A 23,055-nucleotide genomic window follows, 5' to 3' on the forward strand; every position below is an offset into this window, starting at 1 on the left:
GTTACGATCCGTGGCTCTACCCTTCATTCGATCCCTGCGAAACCCTACATTTCAGCAGGATAATGCACGACCGCATGTTGCAGGTCCTGTACGGGCCTTTCTGGATACAGAAAATGTTCGACTGCTGCCCTGGCCAGTACATTCTCCAGATGTCTCACCAATTAAAAACGTCTGGTCAATGGTAGCCGAGCAACTGGCTCGTCACAATACGCCAGTCACTACTCTTGATGAACTGCGGTATTGTGTTGAAGCTGCGTGGGTAGCTGTACCTGTACACGCCATCCAAGCTCTGTTTGACTCAATACCCAGGCGTATCAAGGCCGTTATTACGGCCAGAGGTGGTTGTTCTGGGTACTGATTTCTCAGGATCTAAGCACCCAAATTGCGTGAAAATGTATTCACATGTCAGTTCTAGTACAATATATTTATCCAATGAATACCCGTTTATCATCTACATTTCTTCTTGGTGTAGCAATTTTAATGGCCAGTAGTGTATGTATCTTTAGTACATACTGTTTTGTCTAAATGTGTCTACGGTTTTTTCACATAATTTAACTTGCCTCATGTACTGGTTTCTTTGCACTTTCCAAAGATGTTTGCACCTAACACTCACCTAATTATGCAATAATTTTATCAAGAATAATAATTTGGAATATTATGTAATCGTCAATGATGATATGCTCTACATGTAAATATAATGACTGGGTTGTTTGTATCAAATATTATACAGTTCATTAGTAAATCGTATTTGTTGTGTTAACGGAAATATATTTCTACACCAAAGATATCTCAGAATATTTTCTATGAACTTTTAGGTTTGTAAGGCGGTCCATTCTCTCAAAATAATGTGAAAATGTTCCGTCTGGTAAGTGGGAACTGAAAATTCCACCAGTGTTCTCTTAAATGTTTAGTGCTGAAATACATTCCCTTGTTAAGATATTTTGATAGTAGTAATACAAGACTCTCCCTCTCTCTCTCTCCCTCTCTCTCTCTCTCTCTATTCGTTTAGTCGGTCCCGACTCTCCGTGACCCCATGAACCAAAGCACTCTGTCCTGCACTTTCTCCCGAAGTCTTTCCAAGTTGGAGCACATTACTTCTGTGATGCCATTGATTCATATCATCCTCTGACGTCCTCTTCTTCTAGTGCCTTCGTCTTCACCAGCGTTAGTATTTTTTCCAGCGAAACAAGTCTTCCTATGATGTTTCCAAAGGTGGTCTACTTTTGGTTTAGTGTCAAACCTTCCAAGGAGCACTCTGGTTTAATTTGTTCTGATACTGACCTATTCGTTACTTCTGCAGTCCATGGAACTCCAAGAAGTTTCCTCCAGCACCACAATTTAAAGGAGTCTATTCTTCGCCTTTCCGCCTTTCTAATGGTCCAGGTCTCACATCCATAAATCACAAATGAAAAGACCATATCCCTAACAATATTGATCTTTGTTGTTAAAGTTGTATCTCCACTCCTTAGTACCTCCTCAAGGTTCGAAATTGCATTTCTACCAAGCTGCAAACGTCTCCTGATTTCGTGGCTGCAGTCACCACCAGCAGAAATCTGGGAACCGAGATAACTGAACGTAGAAACTACCACCATTGTCTCTCCTTCTACATTCCATGAAATGATAGGTGTAGGTGCCATAATTTACTTTAGAAATACAAATATTTTGTCTTCTGTACGCAGGGGTGAGTGATGGGCACGTGTGCCCGATACTGCTGAGTTAATTAATAAATAAAACTGCTCTCTGATGGGCAGCTTATGTCGGAATATAGTTATTTGTTTGTTGTTCCAAATTTTTATTACAGGCTTCAAGAGATTGTGGAAAGGGCTTAGTAGATAAAGTTTCGATCAGGATCTCATGTCCGGAAACGTACCGTTTGGATATACAACAAGTTTGACAATCGCATTAGTTTCAAATCCGTACACTAACTGAGAAGAGGGCACTGTCGTCCGTCCGTGTTGTAATTATGAGACGACGTACGATCTTCGTGTGATTAAAACAACGGCGCAGAGAAACTGGTACGTTCGCAGCTAGGAGGGGTGACTGGTGCTCCATGGACGCTCCACACTCGAGACTTTCAAGAGGACGCTCTTCGTCACGTATGAGAGAACCCAGCGACGAATGCTCGAAACGGTACCCTTGCCATGGACTCCCGTAGAGTACAAAAACTGTAACCCTTTGTCACCGACGTTCGCGTTCCGCGAAACGGGAGATTTGAAAGTGATTCGCTTTCAAATTGTACTTCCAGACGGTACATTTTCAGATATGGGTTCTTTATCAGAACTTTATCTACAAAGTTCCCCCTGATAACCATAGAAATATGTAAAGGGAATTGTGAAACGCTCTGTGTATTCACAATCTGGGAGATGGTGGCGAATAGAACAGAAGTCCAGTAAGTGTACAATGAATTTCCTTGTTTCTGTCTATGAACGCAAAGTTGTTGGTGCTCAGACTACCGGTTTCGGTCAGCAATGACCATCTTTAGATCCGCAGCAAAACACGGGGAAACACAACAACTAGTCAATTGTCTACAGTCTAAAACAATAAAATAGGCCATAATTACTGACTTACTTGTGAGAATTACGCACTTTAAATATTACGAGGCATATCTTTTTTAAAAACATGTCCTAATTTAATGGAGACATAGCGGCATCGTCAAAAGATAAATTCAAGATCACCTTAGCATCGTCGCACAGACAGGTGACAATTATTGAACTATATGAAAAAAAAAAGAACGTAAGTTAGCTAGAAACTACAGCGTGCACACACTTTATTCAACATGTAAACGTCACTACAGATATTCGGATTTAGGTTATGACATGTTCGATATGCCGGCCATCATTGGCGATGATGTGGCGGAGATAAATAGCGAAATTCTGCATTACCCCCTGAAGTGTCGGAACATCGATGCTGTCGATAACCTCCTGCATGGCTGTTTTGAGCTCAGCAATGGTTTTGGGGTTAGTGCTGTGCGCTTTTTCTTTAATGTAGCCCTACAAAAAGGACTCGCTTACGTTCAGGTCCGGATAATATGGCGGCCAATTGAGGCCCATGCCAGGTGCCTCTGTCCGCAGAGTGCTCCTGCTCCGATGGCGTCGATCTCCGTCTTGCAGGAACCACATGTTATCGGAATCAGGGTGGCTTTGGATAATGGGGATGAAATCATCTTCCAAAACCTTCACGTACCGTTCGGTAGTCACCGAGCCATCACGGAATTTCGCACCGATTATTCCGTGACTGGACTGTGCACACCACACGTTCAGTCGTAGAGGGTGAAGAGACTTCTCGATCGCGAAATGCGAATTCTCATCCCCCGAAATGCGCCAATTTTGGTTACTGACGAACCCGTCCAAATGAAAATGATCGACAACAACAAAACGTGTGTGCAAGCGCATACTAATTCCCGTCATGCCCCGCGGCCAACCGTGCTGCTGGAACGTCCTAACGCAAACCGTTCAGAACTTATGACGATTTTATTTCATATAGTTCAATAATTGTCACCCTGTGTATAAAATATGGCATTTACTAGAGATATCTTGTTAACAGCGCTAATGTCCATAATAACTGCTATACAGTATCCAAAAAATGTTTGTGTCCTAAGCTCGTTATATGACGCTACTGTAGGCGTACACATATTCTTCAATCATATAATTGTACGATACGGAATAAAAAGACGAATACAATCCGTAAAACCTGTAAGAGATCTGTTTTTTATTATATATTTCATCAACTAGATAATTTTATAAATTGACAGGTACAAGATTTTATCATTCTTTTCTTGTAACGGTGTGTCCTCTGACTACTTCCCGCCTATGTTGCATTCAGGTGGTCACACCAACAGGGAGCACTGATTACTTACTAAAATCTGTTTTCATTCATTTGTCATCTTTCCCTACCTATTTTATATTTTTATATTATTCTGTGAACTCCTTAAGCTTGTTTCTGTGTACGTCGTTATATTTTTATCTAAAATTCGTCACAAGAACGCATTAGAATTATTGTCACTTAACTATTTTCTTTTTAACAGTACTAGTCTGGTCGTGTTTTTACTTTATTGCATTTTTTCACTGTAATGTCTTACACACCTGGTAAGCCCACTACAGACTTTGCCGATTGTATTCTCCTTTATATTCCATATCGTACAACATGTGCCTGACGAATGTGTGTACGCCTACAATAGTGACATCTAACGGGCTTACAACACATACATTTTGTGGCTACTATACAGCAGTTTGTTACGAACACCAGCACTTTTAACGAGTCTGGTATATACCATATTTTATGTACAGGGTGTTTCAAAAATGACCGGTATATTTGAAACGGCAATAAAAACTAATCGAGCAGCGATAGAAATACACCGTTTGTTGCAATATGCTTGGGACAACAGTACATTTTCAGGCAGACAAACTTTCGAAATTACAGTAGTTACAATTTTCAACAACAGATGGCGCTGCGGTCTGGGAAACTCTATAGTACGATATTTTCCACATATCCACCATGCGTAGCAATAATATGGCGTAGTCTCTGAATGAAATTACCCGAAACCTTTGACAACGTGTCTGGCGGAATGGCTTCACATGCAGATCAGATGTACTGCTTCAGCTGTTCAATTGTTTCTGGATTCTGGCGGTACACCTGGTCTTTCAAGTGTCCCCACAGAAAGAAGTCACAGGGGTTCATGTCTGGCGAATAGGGAGGCCAATCCACGCCGCCTCCTGTATGTTTCGGATAGCCCAAAGCAATCACACGATCATCGAAATATTCATTCAGGAAATTAAAGACGTCGGCCGTGCGATGTGGCCGGGCACCATCTTGCATAAACCACGAGGTGTTCGCAGTGTCGTCTAAGGCAGTTTGTACCGCCACAAATTCACGAAGAATGTCCAGATAGCGTGATGCAGTAATCGTTTCGGATCTGAAAAATGGGCCAATGATTCCTTTGGAAGAAATGGCGGCCCAGACTAGTACTTTTTGAAGATGCAGGGACGATGGGACTGCAACATGGGGCTTTTCGGTTCCCCATATGCGCCAGTTCTGTTTATTGACGAAGCCGTCCAGGTAAAAATAAGCTTCGTCAGTAAACCAAATGCTGCCCACATGCATATCGCCGTCATCAATCCTGTGCACTATATCGTTAGCGAATGTCTCTCGTGCAGCAATGGTAGCGGCGCTAAGGGGTTGCCGCGTTTGAATTTTGTATGGATAGAGGTGTAAACTCTGGCGCATGAGACGATACGTGGACGTTGGCGTCATTTGGACCGCAGCTGCAACACGGCGAACGGAAACCCGAGGCCGCTGTTGGATCACCTGCTGCACTAGCTGCGCGTTGCCCTCTGTGGTTGCCGTACGCGGTCGCCCTACCTTTCCAGCACGTTCATCCGTCACGTTGAAATTTTTCAAACTGATCCTTTATTGTATCGCTTTTCGGTCCTTTGGTTACATTAAACCTCCGTTGAAAACTTCGTCTTGTTGCAACAACACTGTGTTCTAGGCGGTGGAATTCCAACACCAGAAAAATCCTCTGTTCTAAGGAATAAACCATGTTGTCTACAGCACACGTGCACGTTGTGAACAGCACACGCTTACAGCAGAAAGACGACGTACAGAATGGCGCACCCACAGACTGCGTTGTCTTCTATCTCTTTCACATCACTTGCAGCGCCATCTGTTGTTGAAAATTGTAACTACTGTAATTTCGAAAGTTTGTCCGCCTGAAAATGTACTGTTGTCCCAAGCATATTGCAACAAACGGTGTATTTCTATCGCTGCTCGTTTAGGTTTTATTGCCGTTTCAAGTATACCGGTCATTTTTGAATCACCCTGTAACTGCGACGATGAAGACTGATTTTGTGTTTACCTTTTGACGATGCCACTATGTCACCATTGTATTAGAACGTGTTTCTAAAACAGGTATGTATCATCAGATTTAAAGCGCATGATTTTCACATGTGTGTCAGTAATGCAAAAATAAAAAAAATGTTCAAATGTGTGTGAAATCTTATGGGACTTAACTGCTAAGGTTATCAGTCCCTAAGCTTACACACTACTTAACCTAAATTATCCTAAGGACAAACACACACACCCCTGCCCGAGGGAGGACTCGAACTTCCGCCGAGACCAGCCGCACCGTCAATGACTGCAGCGCCATAGGCCGCTCGGCTAATCCCGCGCGGCGTCAGTAATTCTTTTCATTATGTCCTACTTTACTGCTTTAGGCTATAGACATGTTTGGCTGCGATCTGAAGATGGTTACTGCTGACCGAAACCGGTAGTCTAAGCACCTAATAAGTTTGCGATCATAGATGGAAATAAAGAACTTTATTCTGCCCTGTGATTTTCACCACGTTCACGATTGTCTTCTATGAGAAGCTGGAAGAAAATTTTGTAGGCTCGAGGAGCCAACAGAACGAGCGTACAAGGCAGTGCGCTTATTAGGTGCCAGATTCGTATTTGGAAGACGAAACAGCGGGCTTCAGATCTTCGCCCGGTCAACCTATTTCCCTAAAAGTGTTGCGAATGCCGGAATCGTTGAAGGAATATGGTTATGGCCGACTGCCTTCCTTCCGTGTGCACTGTCCAGCCCTTATGACCCTGCCGTCGAAATGCTGAACTTCGGTCTCCGACCATCCTTAGAGTGTCGCCAGCACGAGCTCGGGCACGCGCTTCGCTGACCGCCCGGCGAAACTCGTTTACGACATTTTGCTCGTCCGCTGGGCGTTATTTACAATTTAAAGCGTCTCTAATACGTTACGGCCTGGCGAGCGCCGCCTTCCTTCCGCCTGGCCGTAACTCGCAAGCCGCGCGGGGGGAAGAGAAGCGAAGAGAAGAGAGGCGAAGCTGCGCCCCCCACGCTCACTGCCGCCGCGCCGTCTTTGTTGGCGGCGGTCCCGGGTTCCGTTCCCACCAGCTCCGGCGCGTTTTTGTGCCCGTCCCTCCGCCAATGGCGGCCGGGCTGCGACGCACCGCCTGCACGCTGCGCCGAACTGCAGCCGCCGCGCCGACCGCTGCAAGAAAGCGACAACAGCTGTTTGCTGCAAGCCTGGAATTTTCAACGGTCCACCTACTGCCATCCGTGCGGCTTATGCACTCGCTCTGGCTATAGATCTGGCCTGCTACGGAGCATCAATCGAGAACTTCCAGCCAGCGACATTCTACCGTTTCTTCTGCCTGGCAGTCTGACGCTAGCGACCTAGGGAAAACAAAGGGTTGTCACTTTGTGTTTTGCTATCCTGTCCACATGCGAGAGAATATAACTTGAGAATTCAGCACTGTACTACCGTGCAGAACACACAGAAAATAATTTTCTCAGACCCGAGTAACTTGGTCGTAGCCGTGCATGAGGGCGCTGGCACTAAAGACAGGTTGTACATTGCTTTGTAGCCGGTGCCGCCATGTCAGTATCCTCGAAACGTTAGCAGACTACTGTTTACAATATTCCCTTGTTCTTAATTTCTGTCGTGTCCACGCAACAGCTATTTCAAATAGTAAATATTACAGGTTTTTCGTGAATAACACAGTGTCAGGAAGGCATTTTCAAACGTTTTTTGGTCTTAACCCTAGCAGTACCAACGTATTTTCTGAAACGCGTTCTACCAAGAGCGGGGGGAGGGGTACTTTATGCTCATCGCGAAAAAAATTTAAAAAGAAAAAATTTCATTAATTGTTGTTAACTTTTACTGACAACTTCCTTTTTAAATAGGTATTGATGTATAAGAAGGAGGCAGGGGCTGAATTATATCTTTTAGCACAACGTTAGCAGTACCTACGCATTTTCCGTAATGTGTACATAGACAGGACGGGAACTTTACCATCACCACAAAAAAAATTAAAAAATACAGGTTTTGCAAATTATCGTTAATTTATATTTTCAATACACTTTTTAAAGACGTACGATGTGTGAGAAGCGACCTCAGCTTGAAGATAAGAACATAAGATTTGTTGCGAAAAGTCACGTTTACCTCTAAGTCTTAAATTTTTGCCGTGCGGGATTAGCCGAGCGGTCTCAGGCGCTGCAGTCATGGACTGTGTGGCTGATCCGGGCGGAGGTTCGAGTCCTCCCTCTGGCATGGGTGTGTGTGTTTGTCCTTAGGATAATTTAGGTTAAGTAGAGTGTAAGCTTAGAGACTGATGACCTTAGCAGTTCAGTCCCATAAGATTTCACACACATTTGAACATTTTCTTAAATTTTTGGGTTACATTTAACTGAAAAATTCAAAAAAAATTGCGAAATCTGGTATTAGACGCCATAAAAAACAATAAATATTTGTTTCAAAATTTAAAATATTAAGTACATGATTAGATTACAATATTTTCAACAGGTGAGCATAAAGTACCCCATCCCCTTGGTACTGCTGGGGTTAAGGGCGCCTTTGCTCCAGCAATACGACGCATTTGGCCTCGTTAGTGTAACTTTCTTCCTGTTATATTTTTCGAATAACCAAGAAGCCAAGTAAACCGACGAGCATAAACGTTATGACCAACTGTTTAGTAACGTGTTGGTCCACTTTTCAAGAGCAGTACAGCAGCGATTCTGCTTCGCCTGGATTCTACAAGTCCTCTATAGATTTATAGAAGTATGTGACACCACATGTCTACTTGCAGGTCACTAAATTCCCGCAAATTACGGAACGGTGGTTTGTGGGCACGCGTCTGGCTCCAGATACGTGTTCCAAAGCTCATTTGCTAGCCTGGACATCAATGTGAGTTCATTACCATGCTCTTTAAACCACTGCACCACGGTTCTGGCCTTGTGTCTCCGAAATTTATCCTGCTGAAAGATGGCATCGCCGAGAAGACTTCAACCATGGTGGAGGTGATCGGCAATACTGTTCACGTACTTCACTGCTGTCACGGTATCTTCGAGTGCTACCGTAGGTCCCATAGAACCCCAACACAATGTACCTCTGCTATCACCGGCCTACATCTGTGGTGGGGGGCACATTTCAAGTAGCTATTCGCCTGGATGACGGCGTGTAACAATAAATGCGATTCATTAGACAGGCGCCATATTTCTATTGCTTCACGTTGAAAACTCAGTGATGCTGTGACCACTGCAGTCGTAACTGGCAGTGTCGTTGGGTCAACACAGGAACGCACAGGGGTCGTGTGATGTGGAGCCCCATGTCCTTTGAAGGGTGTTTACTGAAACACTTGTGCCTGCAACAGCGTTGTGCTGTGTCGTCAGACGTGCCACAGATCGCTGTCTATTCTGGATTACAAAGTGGGCGGTTCCTTCGACCTCGACGTTTTTTGATGAGACACGGTCGTCCAATACCATACGCCCTTCGGCCACCATCCTTCAACCACTTTCCATAGGTGCTCACGACAGTAGTACGCAAACAGGCTACCAGCTTCAACGTTTAAGGGATTGTCCTTTCCGGCTGCAGTGCCATAACAGTGTGCCCTTTCTCAAAACTGCTTATATCAGTTGATTTCCACATTTGCGGCCCGCATCTTCGCTATAATGAGTTTTCATACGTTTCTCTTCTGCTTACATTCCTTCCTTACTGCATCACGTGTCCGAAGCACCATCAGATACGCTGTGGTCATAATGTTTTGGCTAATCGGCGTGAATCATGTTAAAAGCCTGCTTTCGCAATTCACCATTTTCTTTAATACGGAATGACAAAACTGATGTTCCATATGTGTCCTCTTCCTGAAAATACTGACAACATATTTTGCTGTGTCTGGATGGTTTTCAATATTTCCTTCTCACACCTTTCAGCTCACAACGTTCAACCGGAGTGCTCTTCGAGTTGTACTGGTAGGGAATATAAAGTCAAGTTACAGATGTAAAAGCGCTGTAGTAAAAGTAACCACCTTAACTAAAGTTCTTGTATGAAAACAAAACATTGCTTGACGAGTCCACTTGCAAATGAAATGTGATTCATTTACACTTTAGACCACGGTTCCCAGACCATTTTTCGCTGCGTACCACTTGACATCTGTAGAAAATTAAGCATACCACTATAGCTTGATCACTTTTTAGTGAACCCTGTGGTGGAGAAGGGGGTGGGGGGAGGGAGGAGAGGGGTTTGCGAAAGGTTCTACTACTATTGCCACAGAGGTTCGGAACGGTACGGCGGGAATAACTTTCGCCATCTTCCTCAGTGCTGCCAACATACATACGATTTTTTCGTGGTGCGGATCAAGTACTGTGCATGGTAGGATAATGTGACACACACATATAATAAGGTTTCATGGAAGCACTTTTCTACAGAGTTTTTCATGTTCACATGTGGTACTTATTTGTAGCAAATAACATGAAACTAAATGAAAGCGGTTCTGATACAAATATTCAGTGCATAAGACAGCAATAACATTTAAAATATTTGCTTGTCCGCCCACCACCTCAATGTCGTTGCGTACCACCGGTGATACACATACCACCGTCTGGGGACCCGTGCTTTAGACTATAATCAGAACGGCTGGTAACCTGTAAATGATGCAACCTGGCACTTTTTTAATTTTTTATCAAAACATTTCCACCAGAATCTAATACTTGGCTCTACTAACATGGGGGACGTCGGCTTCAAGTTTGTAAGGTCCTGACAACTCCCCATGGTTGCTGCATTGTGCATGGTATTGCTCTGGTCTATCATTCCGGCATATTTTCCCTCCTCACGACTTCTTAAGACTTCTTACAGAGGTTTACCTCCGGTATCTACATCCTAAACTCTCCAAAGATAATGCAACAACGAGTCAGTGAACTCTGAAATACCTTCCGCCTTTCTTTAAGAAAAAGAACTTTCATGCGTGCAACCAGGAATCTGTAGTATTATGAATATCTTTTTAGTATCAAGGTCCGTCTCTCTAGCTAAACATACGGCTCTTTGCGTGTATTCTTTGCGCGTTTCGTTACTTTTATTTAAGAAGCATCATCGTGGGATTTCTTAAAAGAGCTAAATTTGTGCTAAACATTACTTTCAAAAGTTTTCAGTGTCACACTTTTGGCGGTACCTTCCTATGTTAGATTAAAAACAACAAATTCAAATGGCTCTGAGCACTATGGGACTTAACATATGACGTCATCAGTCCCCTAGAACTTAGAACTACTTAAACCTAACTAACCTAAGGACATCACACACATCCATGCCCGAGGTAGGATTCGAACCTGCGACCGTAGCGGTCGCGCGGTTCCAGACTGTAGCGCCTAGAACCGCTTGACCACTTCGGCCGGATAAAAACAACATTTTAGTGCACATAGTAACCGAAACCTCAACTAAAACCTGCAATATTGAAGCCTGTTTAAAAGTCCATTATAAAATTTTTGAATGTGTGTGTTCAGAAAGAAAATATCTACTACATACTTCCGCTATCGCTTATAAATAAAATAAGCGAAACCTGTATAACAGACAAGCAAAGAGCTTTCTATTTATCAGCAAAGTCGAATCACATATACTAAGAAAATAATATAATCAAATTACTGATTAAGAGTCCGCCCCCGGTAGCTCAGTGGTCAGCGCGACAGACTGTCTATCCAAAGGGCCCGGGTTCGATTCCCGGCTGGGTCGGAGATTTTCTCCGCTCAGGGAGTGGGTGTTACGTTGTCCTAATCACCAGCATTTCATCCCCATCGACGCGCAAGTCGCCGAAGTGGGGTCAAATCGGAAGACTTGCACCAGGCGAACGAACTGACTAAGAAGCGAAAACAGATGTAGAAAATAATCAATAGTACTTAGAGGTGTGCTGTTTCGTCTATATACGTTTCGAGGCTCCCACAGAAAGTCTGAAATTCTAATGTATTCTCTTTTATTTTCATCGAGGGACGGTAGTCTCACAGTTTGAGTGGGTTTCATAAGTCAAATTTTCAGCGGGTTTTCTGTATCACTTCAAACGAGTGCTGGACTACTCATTCTCTTCCGTTCCGAGCTTGTGCTCTGTTTCTAATGATCACCTCGGAATAACAATCACTAATCTTTGCCTTGAAGAGTCAGAAGGTTTTACGCTTCACCACTCGGTTGGCAGCGTTAATATCACAGTTTCATATTATAATTTGGTGCCACAACCAGCGGAAAAGGCCGTTCACGCTCAGGAAAAAGTTTATTTATTTACACAGTTGGATGCATTTCGACATTCTCCATTTGCCGCTACAGTCGTCCGTCATCTGCCCAGTGTTCATACTTCATTCATTGCCTCCATGCTTTGATCGAACTATTTCCATTTCTTCTTTCTGCGGGCTTCTAAATCCATTTTATTTATTTATTTTTTTTTTTTGCCGTCTTCTCTCCTTCATTCTTCGCAGATATCATTATCAGAACCGGTGAGGCAATCCCCTAACGACTCATGTCGCCAACGTTAGTCAAGGCATCTGCAAGATAATTTTTGTTTAATGTGCATTAGATCCTTATCCAAGCCATACTTCTTTGATTAAGTTTTCTTCTCCTAATTCCGGAAACATCACCAGAGACTGCAAAGATTCAATGCGTTATGAGACGGAACGTAGACACACAAATATGCCTTGTGCCGTGGCCTAATTGTCGTAAAACAAAAATCACGAATAATGCAAACACCGCCAGTGAAAGCCTGTATAGTGTGATTCGCGTACTAATTTAACACAACCTTGAAACTGCTTGACCTACTCATTCTAAAACTGCTGGTCCAGCGTATCCTAATTTAAAATCTAGCGATGTCGACGGCACTACGCAAGGTTCTTAATGTAGCTAGAGTTCACAGAGATGGTGGGTTATGCCCGTGAATTGAATGAGAGTGCATAGCTCGGCCATTGTCAGCTGACTGACACGGATACCCAAAGTCCGCAGCTTCCTGTAGTTGTCTGTCCTCCAAAACATTCACAAAGTTTTTGTAAGTGTTTGCTGCTCTAGGATGATTCTTTGACTGAAGCCAGTGCATGTCACTTGTTGGTTAATGTATGGGAGTTGGAGGATACGCGGAGGGGAAAGAGTAGCCATGCAATGTACAGGCCTTGCCTTCCATAAATGTAGATGCAGATGTAGATGTAAGTGTGCCCGTTTACGTTTCGACACTTATGTTCCATTATCAGCAGGCCTTAACTTTCTCCAATGTCTCGATTGCGACTCTTTTTCTCGGTACCTGGGAAGCCTATCAAGGCTTTAATCCATTTTATTGTCTGCTTGAACATGTTCATCTCATATTAACAAGAGCAGTGTGTATATCTTCTTACTGGCGAGATTCGGATGTATTTCACTTGCTGAAAAGGAATGTTTGCCTCACTCTTCGATAAGCTGCTACAGTTAAGGTTCATGTGATAGAGCTCTATTGTTCATATTAATGTACGACGAGACAGCCCCCTCATACCTGAGGCAAATTGAAACTGAATTAAGGCGACATTTTTCGACTTTGTAATATTTGTTAAGATCTCATCTTTGTAACGTTGTAATGTCGTATACAAAACCAGTTCCGAATTACAGCTTTTTTCGATTTATTGAGTCAATATGAATATCACAAATCACGAATGATGCTTCACATTGTTTTATGTTTTTATTGTTGTTATCTTTAGTCTGAAGACTCTTAACTCAGCTCTGCACGCCTGTCTGCCCCGTGCAAGCCTCTTAAACTCTGCATAGATACTGCAACCTACATCCATTTGATCTTGGGTACTGTATTTAAGCTTTGGTCTCACTCTGCAATTTTGACCTCTTTAACTTTCTTCCATTACCAGACTGACGATTTCTTGATGTTTCGTGACGTGCCCTACCGACAGACCCCTTATTATACTCAATTTTTTCCACAAATTCCTTTTCTCTCCAGTTCGATTCACTGCCTCCCTCTTAGATATCCGATCTACCGACCTAATCTTCAGTATTATTTTGCAGCACCACATTTTCAAAGCTTAAATTGTCTTATTGTCTGAAATGTTCGTCCTCCACGTTTCACTTCCGTGTGTGGCCACACTCCATAGCTCCAGAAAACTTCTTAGCACTTAACTTTATGTTCAGTGCCAACAAATTTCTGTTTTGGGGAAATGCTATAGCCACCGACGGTTATTTGGCTGCCCAAATAGCAAAGCTCCTCTACCTTTGTTAGTGCCTTATTCTCTTTTCTAATTCTGTAAGCATCATCTGATTTATTTCGACAGTAGTGACCACCTTGTTCTCCACCCTCAAGCTTGCATTGTGTACTGTTCGCTTCTGTCTTGGATTTATTTTTCTAGCAGAGTTGGTTGTAAGCTAAAAGTGCTACACAGCGATGTGGACAGGTTTATTTATTAAGAGTTAGCTGATGTGCACCTCGTGGCAGCGTTCACTAATTCGCAATGAAAGACTATCGCAAGATCGCTATGCTGAGCTGTTCCCTTAACGAAAGCAACCACGTCACAGTACTTTTATATCTGTCTGAAGATTGACTTACTGTGTGTTTTGTGCTGTACGTTTTAGTGATTTGTATACTTCACAGTTGTGAAGGTATTTTCACGGGAGCATAAACAACTGGAATAAGAAACTAAATAAATGTCAGCTGCATTATTACTTTATAACGAACCAACGGAGATCAACACTCCCTGTACGACAATACTAATACTTTGATACATAGTGCGATGAAAACTACCGTCTATCTCGCATTTTATCGTGACTGAGATATTCCCGAACAACAGATAAAATTTTGCCAGTGGAGCTCTCGTTCATGCTCTATGCTGTAGCAGCTGAGCACAACGATTACTCATGATCTTTGACGCCCATGCTAATTCTGGAATATACAGACACTCGAAAACGTCCATCCAATCCGAAAGTACTTGTGTATACCGCATGACCAAGAAGATATCTTTATAAATATTGAAGCCTGAGGGGAAAAATGTCGCCTTTGTTCAACAAATTGGTGACTTGGTATCCGTAGTGAATTGATATTTAAAAATGTCTAAACAGATTCTATATACACTTTATACAGTGACTGTGAGAATAAATATATTTATCGTAAAAAATGAATTTCTGTTCATCAAAATTAGACAATATTCATAAAACGGGTGGTAGCACAAATTTATTTCCCGTTTGAGAATTAATCTTATAATTACATTTAATTGTAATGATTGAGATGCTAGCTTCAACATTGGAAGAATGCAAGCAAATGTTCATGGAAATAGGAGGATTTCGGTAGTTTTCGAATTCAGCTGTTGTGACATGCCGTTCGTCTCATTCACAGCAATTAGGTAGCTGGGTGATCTGAAGTAGGGATGTTTTTAGGAGAAAACGGTTGCAAATTGAGGCGTTGAGAATTGTTAATATTTCCACCTCATTCACTACATCAGGTAAAACAATATTTCTCTGTCGGGAACCTTTGACTAGAAAGCATACCTTTCTTGTGATGCTTTGCCCACGTAGAGGTCCATAGTAACGTTATGTCTGTCTCCTTCCGAAATAAGCCGAATGGAATCATTTTTAAGTAGAGCAAATATATGCGTTCTCTTAAGGGGAGAATTCGGTAAAATTGCAGAGCTTCTCCAATGAAGACGACTTGCGTGGTTTATACAATCTGCTACTGCGTAGAGAGTTTATGTTCTTGCCTCAAAATACCGTAGAATGATTTTAAAGTTTCAACATTCTACGTAGATTGTAGAATCTACATGATATCTCGGCAGAGACTTACGAAAAATTTATTTACATATTGATAAATGTAACTTGAAATTGATGGCCTTCACCAACTGCCTCCCTCAGCAGTTGAGTCCCATAGTGCTCAGAGCCATTTGAGCCAACTGCCTCCGTTTCGCTTTGAGGAAATTTTAAACATTTTTTTTTTTTACGTTGGTGCTCTTCAGATACTAGGTTCTTGATTCATATACAAGTTTCGAAAAAGTATGAAACACAACAACTTGTCGCAATCATGTTGTGCATATAGGCTGCGTAGAGACAAAGAGCACACACGTTTTATCCATAAATAAAGAGTGGCCTGCTGACTGTCACTAGATTCATTAGTGACCACGGAGACAACGCGGGATACCCACATTTGCCTCATAAATCTGACGGTGGAGGAGGCTATATGAGCGCTTGTGTAGTGACGTTCTCGTATCTTCCAACATTCAGCCTATAGTGCCTTGCGCCAAGCAAAGGTAAATGTACTGAAATTACTACAAAAATTATCCTAAAATTTTTTCTTGCTAGGTACAAAAGTATAAACAGAGTGTTCTTCAAATAGTTTGAAACATCTGGAAAGTAACAGCTGTTTTATCCACCGTGCTGTTCACAATGTTTATGGTTTATCCTGTCTATATGTAAGAGCTGTATCGAGGAAAATATTTTCAGCGCATACATCACTGTTATTCACTTATTTCTGACTGGTTCATGTTCTCCAGTTGACTGCTGCATGAGAAAGTGTTTCAATAGTGCAAGTCTCTAGCATTCAAGTCGTTAAATTGTCTAAATTCAGGAATTATTGTTTGATATGGTTGGAGTCAGACCCAAAATTCCCCAAATTAAAGACAAAATTCGTTGGCCTGCCAAAGTCCCGATATTTTATATTTCATCGAGGGCTGTTTTTCCGAAATGAAAGGCTGGAGCTACCTTTCGAAGTAGGCCAAAATTCCACAGAGAAAACTGCAATTCCAAGGACAATTGCAAGGGCATAAAGCACACTACAGTAATAAATTTACAAATCATCGTAACTAATCCAGAAGCAAAAGAGCGCACTGAAAGAACTCAAAACATCATAATTTCTCATTTAATTAGGTTTCCTTTTTATTTATTAATTTTTAAAGAATTGTCAAGGAGAAAACGGTATTATTAAGGGGATCCTGGATGGGAAAAAAGGAGAATTCTAAATTTATACTTAAAGGTATTTCGTGAAATGAAGACGTGTGAGGTAGATTCTTGAGATTGGTGAATTGTCAGCATACTAGTATATATTCCACACTAAGTGTCTCACGTTACTTAGCACCCTATCCAGGAGGAGAACCTATCCTTGAAATTGAGTAAAAGTCCCCCACTCTCAACACCACGGTTTTCCTTTCGCAGATAAATGAGACTTTCGTTCTTTATTTCTTTGGAAGAAGTACGGTACATCTTGCAATCAATTTGTTTGCTTGCCAATCAAGCAAAATCACCAAAAACGAACAATGCATATTCAAACAAAATAAAAAAGAAGTGAATGATTCCTCCATGAGCGCTATTTACCTCGAAGTTAACTCACCCTAAATACAAAACCACGATCCGAGTATTGTAAAAACCATACCTCGTCATATGTTTTTGCTGTTTGACGTCGCGGTAAAACTTTTTCAGACAGACTAGACGAAAAACTTATCTTTGATGTACGAACTACGTGAAAACAACCGTAATTGGTAGGTGATATAATGATGGGACTGTGAAACGTGAAAAACTTCGTTTCGAATTGAGTATGCTTTACATCTTTCGGCGAACACAGGAGGTCAAGAGAAGCAGGAAACGCTCTTCAGCGAAGAACTAGTTCGGAATTTGCTATTCGCTTTTCTATCATATTAAAGATTTCTGATTATCACGAGCTGCATCTGCCTTTGAGACAGCTAAAACCGCTCGCTTTTTGCAAATATTCTGTCCATATTCCAGCAAAATACGGGTTGGAGATAATATTAATAGGAACCATCCGTTTGCAAGCATTGTATGCTCTACACATTTTGTTCCTGCAGTAAGTAACTTCGTCCGCTCTTTGCCTACAAGCTGCCTGAAAGAAGAAGTGTTTATTAATGAGCAACGTCCTTGGAGCTGTTAGCGTAATGTGAGACTTAACTCTGTTTTCTTCCCTAAGACGTTCATTAGAGATCGTAAAACAATCGCTTTTTTGCATTAAACTTTAATAATTAGCTCCAGCAAAGAGGTAAGTTCTGCGAAGTTACAGTGTAAAATATAGCTTATATATTTATTACTCATCTTTCAGACGTACCGTAGCCATCACTCTTTACACATGTCTAACAATAGTAAACATCCTTCTTGCTAGCATACGACAAATAAAAAAATCAAACAAATTACAAGAATGGAAATCGTACAGTCAAAAGGGTACATCTCAAAAAGGTAATGTCTTTAATGGTACCTTACTTTTCCACTGCAGCCAGTCTTCTGTAAATAAGACCAAAGTTACAGATGAGTTATTCCATACACTAGACTAACCTTTAATTGTATTGATAAGCAATAACAAATTATCATAACGAAATAAACACTACATAGCGCATGTGCTACTTCTGTGATTACGAGGAAAAAAATGAAGATCAAATGTATTACATCTACATCATACCCCGCAAGCCACCTAATGGTGTGTGGCGGAGGGTACTTTCGGTATTTAAAAAAAGGAATGGAGTTCGTGTTAAACAGTTATCCATTATATATTGCTGAAATCATTACAGTTATATACGTCGCTGGTATGAAATAGTAGATACCAACAGCAGTCGAGCAATATAAGAGAAAGAGCGTGGATTTCCTTAGAGTAGCTGTTATTCCGTTAGCAAAATAGTCTAGAAGTAACATCCGTGGTAATTAAGGTGAGTAGATCAACATTAGTAGTAACTGACTGTTAGTTTACTTCAAACAAATCGAATGCTCTTATTGCTTTTGTCCTCACTTGTTCCACATTCCAGAAGACTTCCTTTCATGATGAGTTTAATGGAACACAATGAATAAATGAGAGAATGGATTAAAAGGAACTTTGGTCAAGAAACGATCGCGTCAAACAATACAAAACGTTATAAAACAGGAGGTATCAACACACCCGAAGCAAACAGTAAGCAACCCTGCTCTCATATGAAGGCGCATAAAAAAGGCAGATGGTATTTCCGGTATCCTAACAAGCACACCACCAAATAAAAATATTTACGTTTTATTTACAGTATATTTTATAGTAAATGTACAAAATAGGTTAATATACGGCGTCTTATCCACATAAATACTCCGCTTTAACGATAACTGCGTATGCGTCGTCACCTGTCTGAATAAGTCGTTTTTCCAAACTACAACACAGTATTCACACAGGAGCGCAACTGAATTCTAATCATGGGACCCAAGTAGCGTGCAAGTGACCGGGTTATAACGTCTACAACGCCTCACAGTTAATCGCAGACACCGCTTTCTGGAGCAGTTTGATTTCGCTGTACGGGAATATGGGACTTCAGGTAGTTTTATGTACTCTTCTCAGGGATCATATCAGCCAATCATACTCGGTCATAAAACAATATCTGTGCTTCACGTGTGTACTAAATTACAGTCAAGGCTCTACGCTACAGCGGGAAATTCCCGTATGGTACAAAAGGAATGTTTTGCCAGCAAAACTTCCAAATAACGCTTTGAACTCAGAGGTATATTGACGATATTTTCATTTTTCATAACCTCCACAAAAAAATACAACTCTCTGCCCAGAGGTTAAGAAGGTATGAAGGAATTCATATTACTTTTTTTCCTCTGGTGTTTTTAAACTGGATCACCTTTTCTATGCCCTAAGTTGTGAATGCGCATAGTTACTCCAAAATATGATACCATAAGATGTAAGAGAGTGAAAATAGACAAATTGAAAAGTGTCACTGTTGTGGTAGGCAATCATTTTTCCACACGAGGGATGTTGTACAATCTGTAATACATCAGCTCCCTTGCAGTTATTTTTTTGCAAGTTGCTTTTCTACTTTCTGTTTACAGATACTTATACTCAACGGTAATGGGTCACGTATTATCGTTTTCAGTATTTTCAGTATTAGTTTCACAGTTTATTAAATGAGATGCCCAAAGATATGTTTGGATAAATCAGTTATTGGATTTCGTCACAATAATTTCGGTAAATGGTGACTTAACTCTTTATAATAAGGCACTCACCGAGTTACTGCAAACCACTTTACGTCAGACTTGCTGATACGTCTGGATGTAGAGTCTTATACTCTTCTTCAGTCTGTTTCTCCTGAAGCACGGAAGTCTTTCTGTTCAGTTCTAAAATTTTCCTGTGCTTTCTTTCTTGTCCGATTAAAAGTCACTTCCGCTACATTTGATTCACCAATGAACCCTCCGTATATGCATAAATATTTTGAGACATAAGCCATGAAAGGCTAAGAATTAAGTATAATTTCTCTACTGATATGCCTTAGTCACCTGGAACGTCCTGTGTGGACAAAATAATCCTGACTCAAAAAGTGTAATGAGCATTTCGTATTTACTTAATCTGAATAGCTAATGACGATTAAAAAAATTACTGAAACAATTGTAAACGCCAGAAAATGCTGCTCATATGAAATTTAACAAGGAACAAAGTAAAAAAAGAAAGGGTAACGCCTGGCGGCTGTGCAAATGTGAATTGAAAGGTTGTCATATCAGCACATTATCAAGAAGGATCTGCAGGTTTATCCATATAAATTTACTCTTGTGCACTATCCAGAGCTTCAGGACAATCTGCGCGTGTTTATCTCTGCCGAATGTTTCTGAATTAATTGGTAGTAGGACATTCAGATTTCGGTTTTTGTTTATTCCAGATAAGGCCTCATTTAGCCGGTCCACGAATGTGAATTCTCAAGACACGTGCCGTTAAAAATTAGAAAATGCAATCAGTAAACTGAACACAGTTTTCAGATATGAAAGCAGGTATTTAGTGAGTGATTTCGGGACAACTTAATTCAGGTAACTGTGCAGTTGATGATAAAAATAAGATATGTATGAGCCTACGAGAAAGAAAAACAATACCCTGACTGTCGTATAAAATATTAAATGTCATTCAGTGATACTAGAGAATCAACAAATAACGTATACAGAACAGTGAAACGGCACCACAACCGTGCAAGTGAAAAAAAGAAAGCACATTCTTCCAACCAATCAGCGTAGAGTCCTCCTGGACGAAACACGTAGTTTCGCAAATTGCCGGTGCGCAACACCGATGAAATCAGTTTGTTTCACAGAAGTGTTGTTCTCAACGAAATTCCGGATGAGTGAAATTTAGAGAATTGCTGAGTTCCTTCAGGCACATCATTGCTGACAACAAGAGAAAAAGAAAAGACCAATTAGCAGTTTTCATCATCTGGTAATTTCCACATAGGTACAAGCGCTGCACTAATACCTGGAACATAAACTGATGCTTTTACCTGGAATTAAACAATGAGACCGCACTCAAAAGACGTTCTGCGCAACGAGGACTTTCCTGGGAGCTAGAATTTCGCTCTGAGTTTCAGTTAAGTGGCAATCGAAACTGAAACTCTGCCACGTTTCCGTTTAGACAGAGCTCAATGTTGTAAATATCATTGCGACTGCTGTTTCTTTTCTCTTGCATTTTTTTCTTAACCCAAACGATGTCTACACATCTGACACGCAATCTGTTGATTATGTGGCGCGAGCATGCAGTATTCATTGTTAATTCGTTGCGACGAGAAGATTCATACCCGTTATACGCTGTTCTATCATGTTTAGAAAGTGCTAATATGAAGAGTGCCCTACAAAAAGTTGTTACCCGTAATATACCATAAATATTTCGAAATATAGAAAGAAGCTTGTCATAGATATAGGTTTTACAGATCAGTGTCGCTACATCGATAATTATTATTATAGTGGCTGTTAGTTGTTTGCTTTGTTCAAAAGAATGAATTGACAATAAATTATGTACCATGTTCCACATAGGATGCTGCCACCGTTTTCTGTGCTTAATTTCCAGAACGTTTGGAAACAGCCTCAGTAATATTACCTGTGTGCACTAAGATCTACATAATCTTTGTCTCATTAGCTAGTCTACCGCCTGTAATAGAACAGAATACGAACACTTGGCGAAAATGGCACAGAGCTACGCTTTCCCCTGCGCCCCCGCCCACATGCATTAGTCAACAAGTGACATGCACGGGTTTAATTAAGGACTTGCTGACGACGGGTCGGAAGTGGCGACACATTAATGGGCACATGTAGAGCATAGTCGGGCAAAGTGGCCAGGCTAAGGTATTGCTGTTTTTTAAGCTGAGGAGTACTAGACAGAAATGCATAGAAATGAATGGTTATAATCAGCAACTGTTGAAGTACAATATCGAATAGTTTAACTACCTTAGAATCAAATTTTGTAATTTAAACAATTCAGCATTTCATTTTAATCTCAGAAATAAGGTATAAAAACTGTTTTAACAAATAATTAAATATATTTTCCAGTAAAACACGATTTAAATTAAATTATTTACACTTTTCACAAATAAATATCAAACTGTGTTCCTCAACTCCCGTACAGAGATCGTGGTCCCAGAGGGAGCACAATAGGCACTGAATCCACTGCTCTTCTGGCCTTGAATTTGAAAATTTTTCTTCCTAGTACATGCATTCCCTATCTTCATGGTTATCATCAAAAAGTGTTTTTCTAGGGTTGAGTTTCCTGCTCTTAGCGCTCTTCTTGTTGCTGCCTGTCTTATATTCAACTGCTTTCTGTTTTTCCTTATTTTTTCTTTCTTTTTCGTCTCTTCTCCTATCTGCCGCATGTAGACCACTGTTATAACGATTAGCTGCAAGTATCGCCCCGGAGCCCTTTCTTCGCCGCTGCTTTTAGGTTTTCCCCCTACACAAAGTGGTCAGAAGCTACCGCCGAGGTGGCTTTGCCGGCATTGACACCATTACACAAGATCCGTATACCCTCTTATAGCATGACTGAACTCTGAATAACTAAAGTAGCATTATGTAGTAAAGATGGCATTTCCACACAATTACATTAAAAACCTATAAGCACATCCGTCTCCACAATAAATACATAAACTGGCCCACTTGCCTTACATAAGGAAAACTAACATACACAAAAATTATTATAATAGTGAGGAGCAGCACAGCAGACAGGTTAGACTTCAGAACGTGATTGACCCCTCCATGGAAGATAAGTTGACGCATTTCCCGCCCCGTGTTAGCACCCCACATTAGTACCTGAAACCTAAGTCCTTTATTATTTGATGGATGTATTTCAATCTCTGTCTTCTTGTGCAGCTTTTACCCTCTACAGCTCTCGCTAGTGCCATGGAAATTACGAAGCAGTCAGAACAGCCACAGCCTGGATGTATCATTTTGAACATAAGACCGCTTCAGCGGTAAATCCTTTATATATAAGCACGACCGGTTTCGTACCATTATACTGCATCATCAAGTGCAATAAAAACAAGTCATGTTCTGATCGGGAAAAGAGAATGTGATGAGTCAGCGTTTCAGAAAT

The sequence above is a fragment of the Schistocerca nitens genome, chromosome 4 (genome assembly GCF_023898315.1).
Source record: "Schistocerca nitens isolate TAMUIC-IGC-003100 chromosome 4, iqSchNite1.1, whole genome shotgun sequence".
Lineage (NCBI taxonomy): Eukaryota > Metazoa > Arthropoda > Insecta > Orthoptera > Acrididae > Schistocerca > Schistocerca nitens.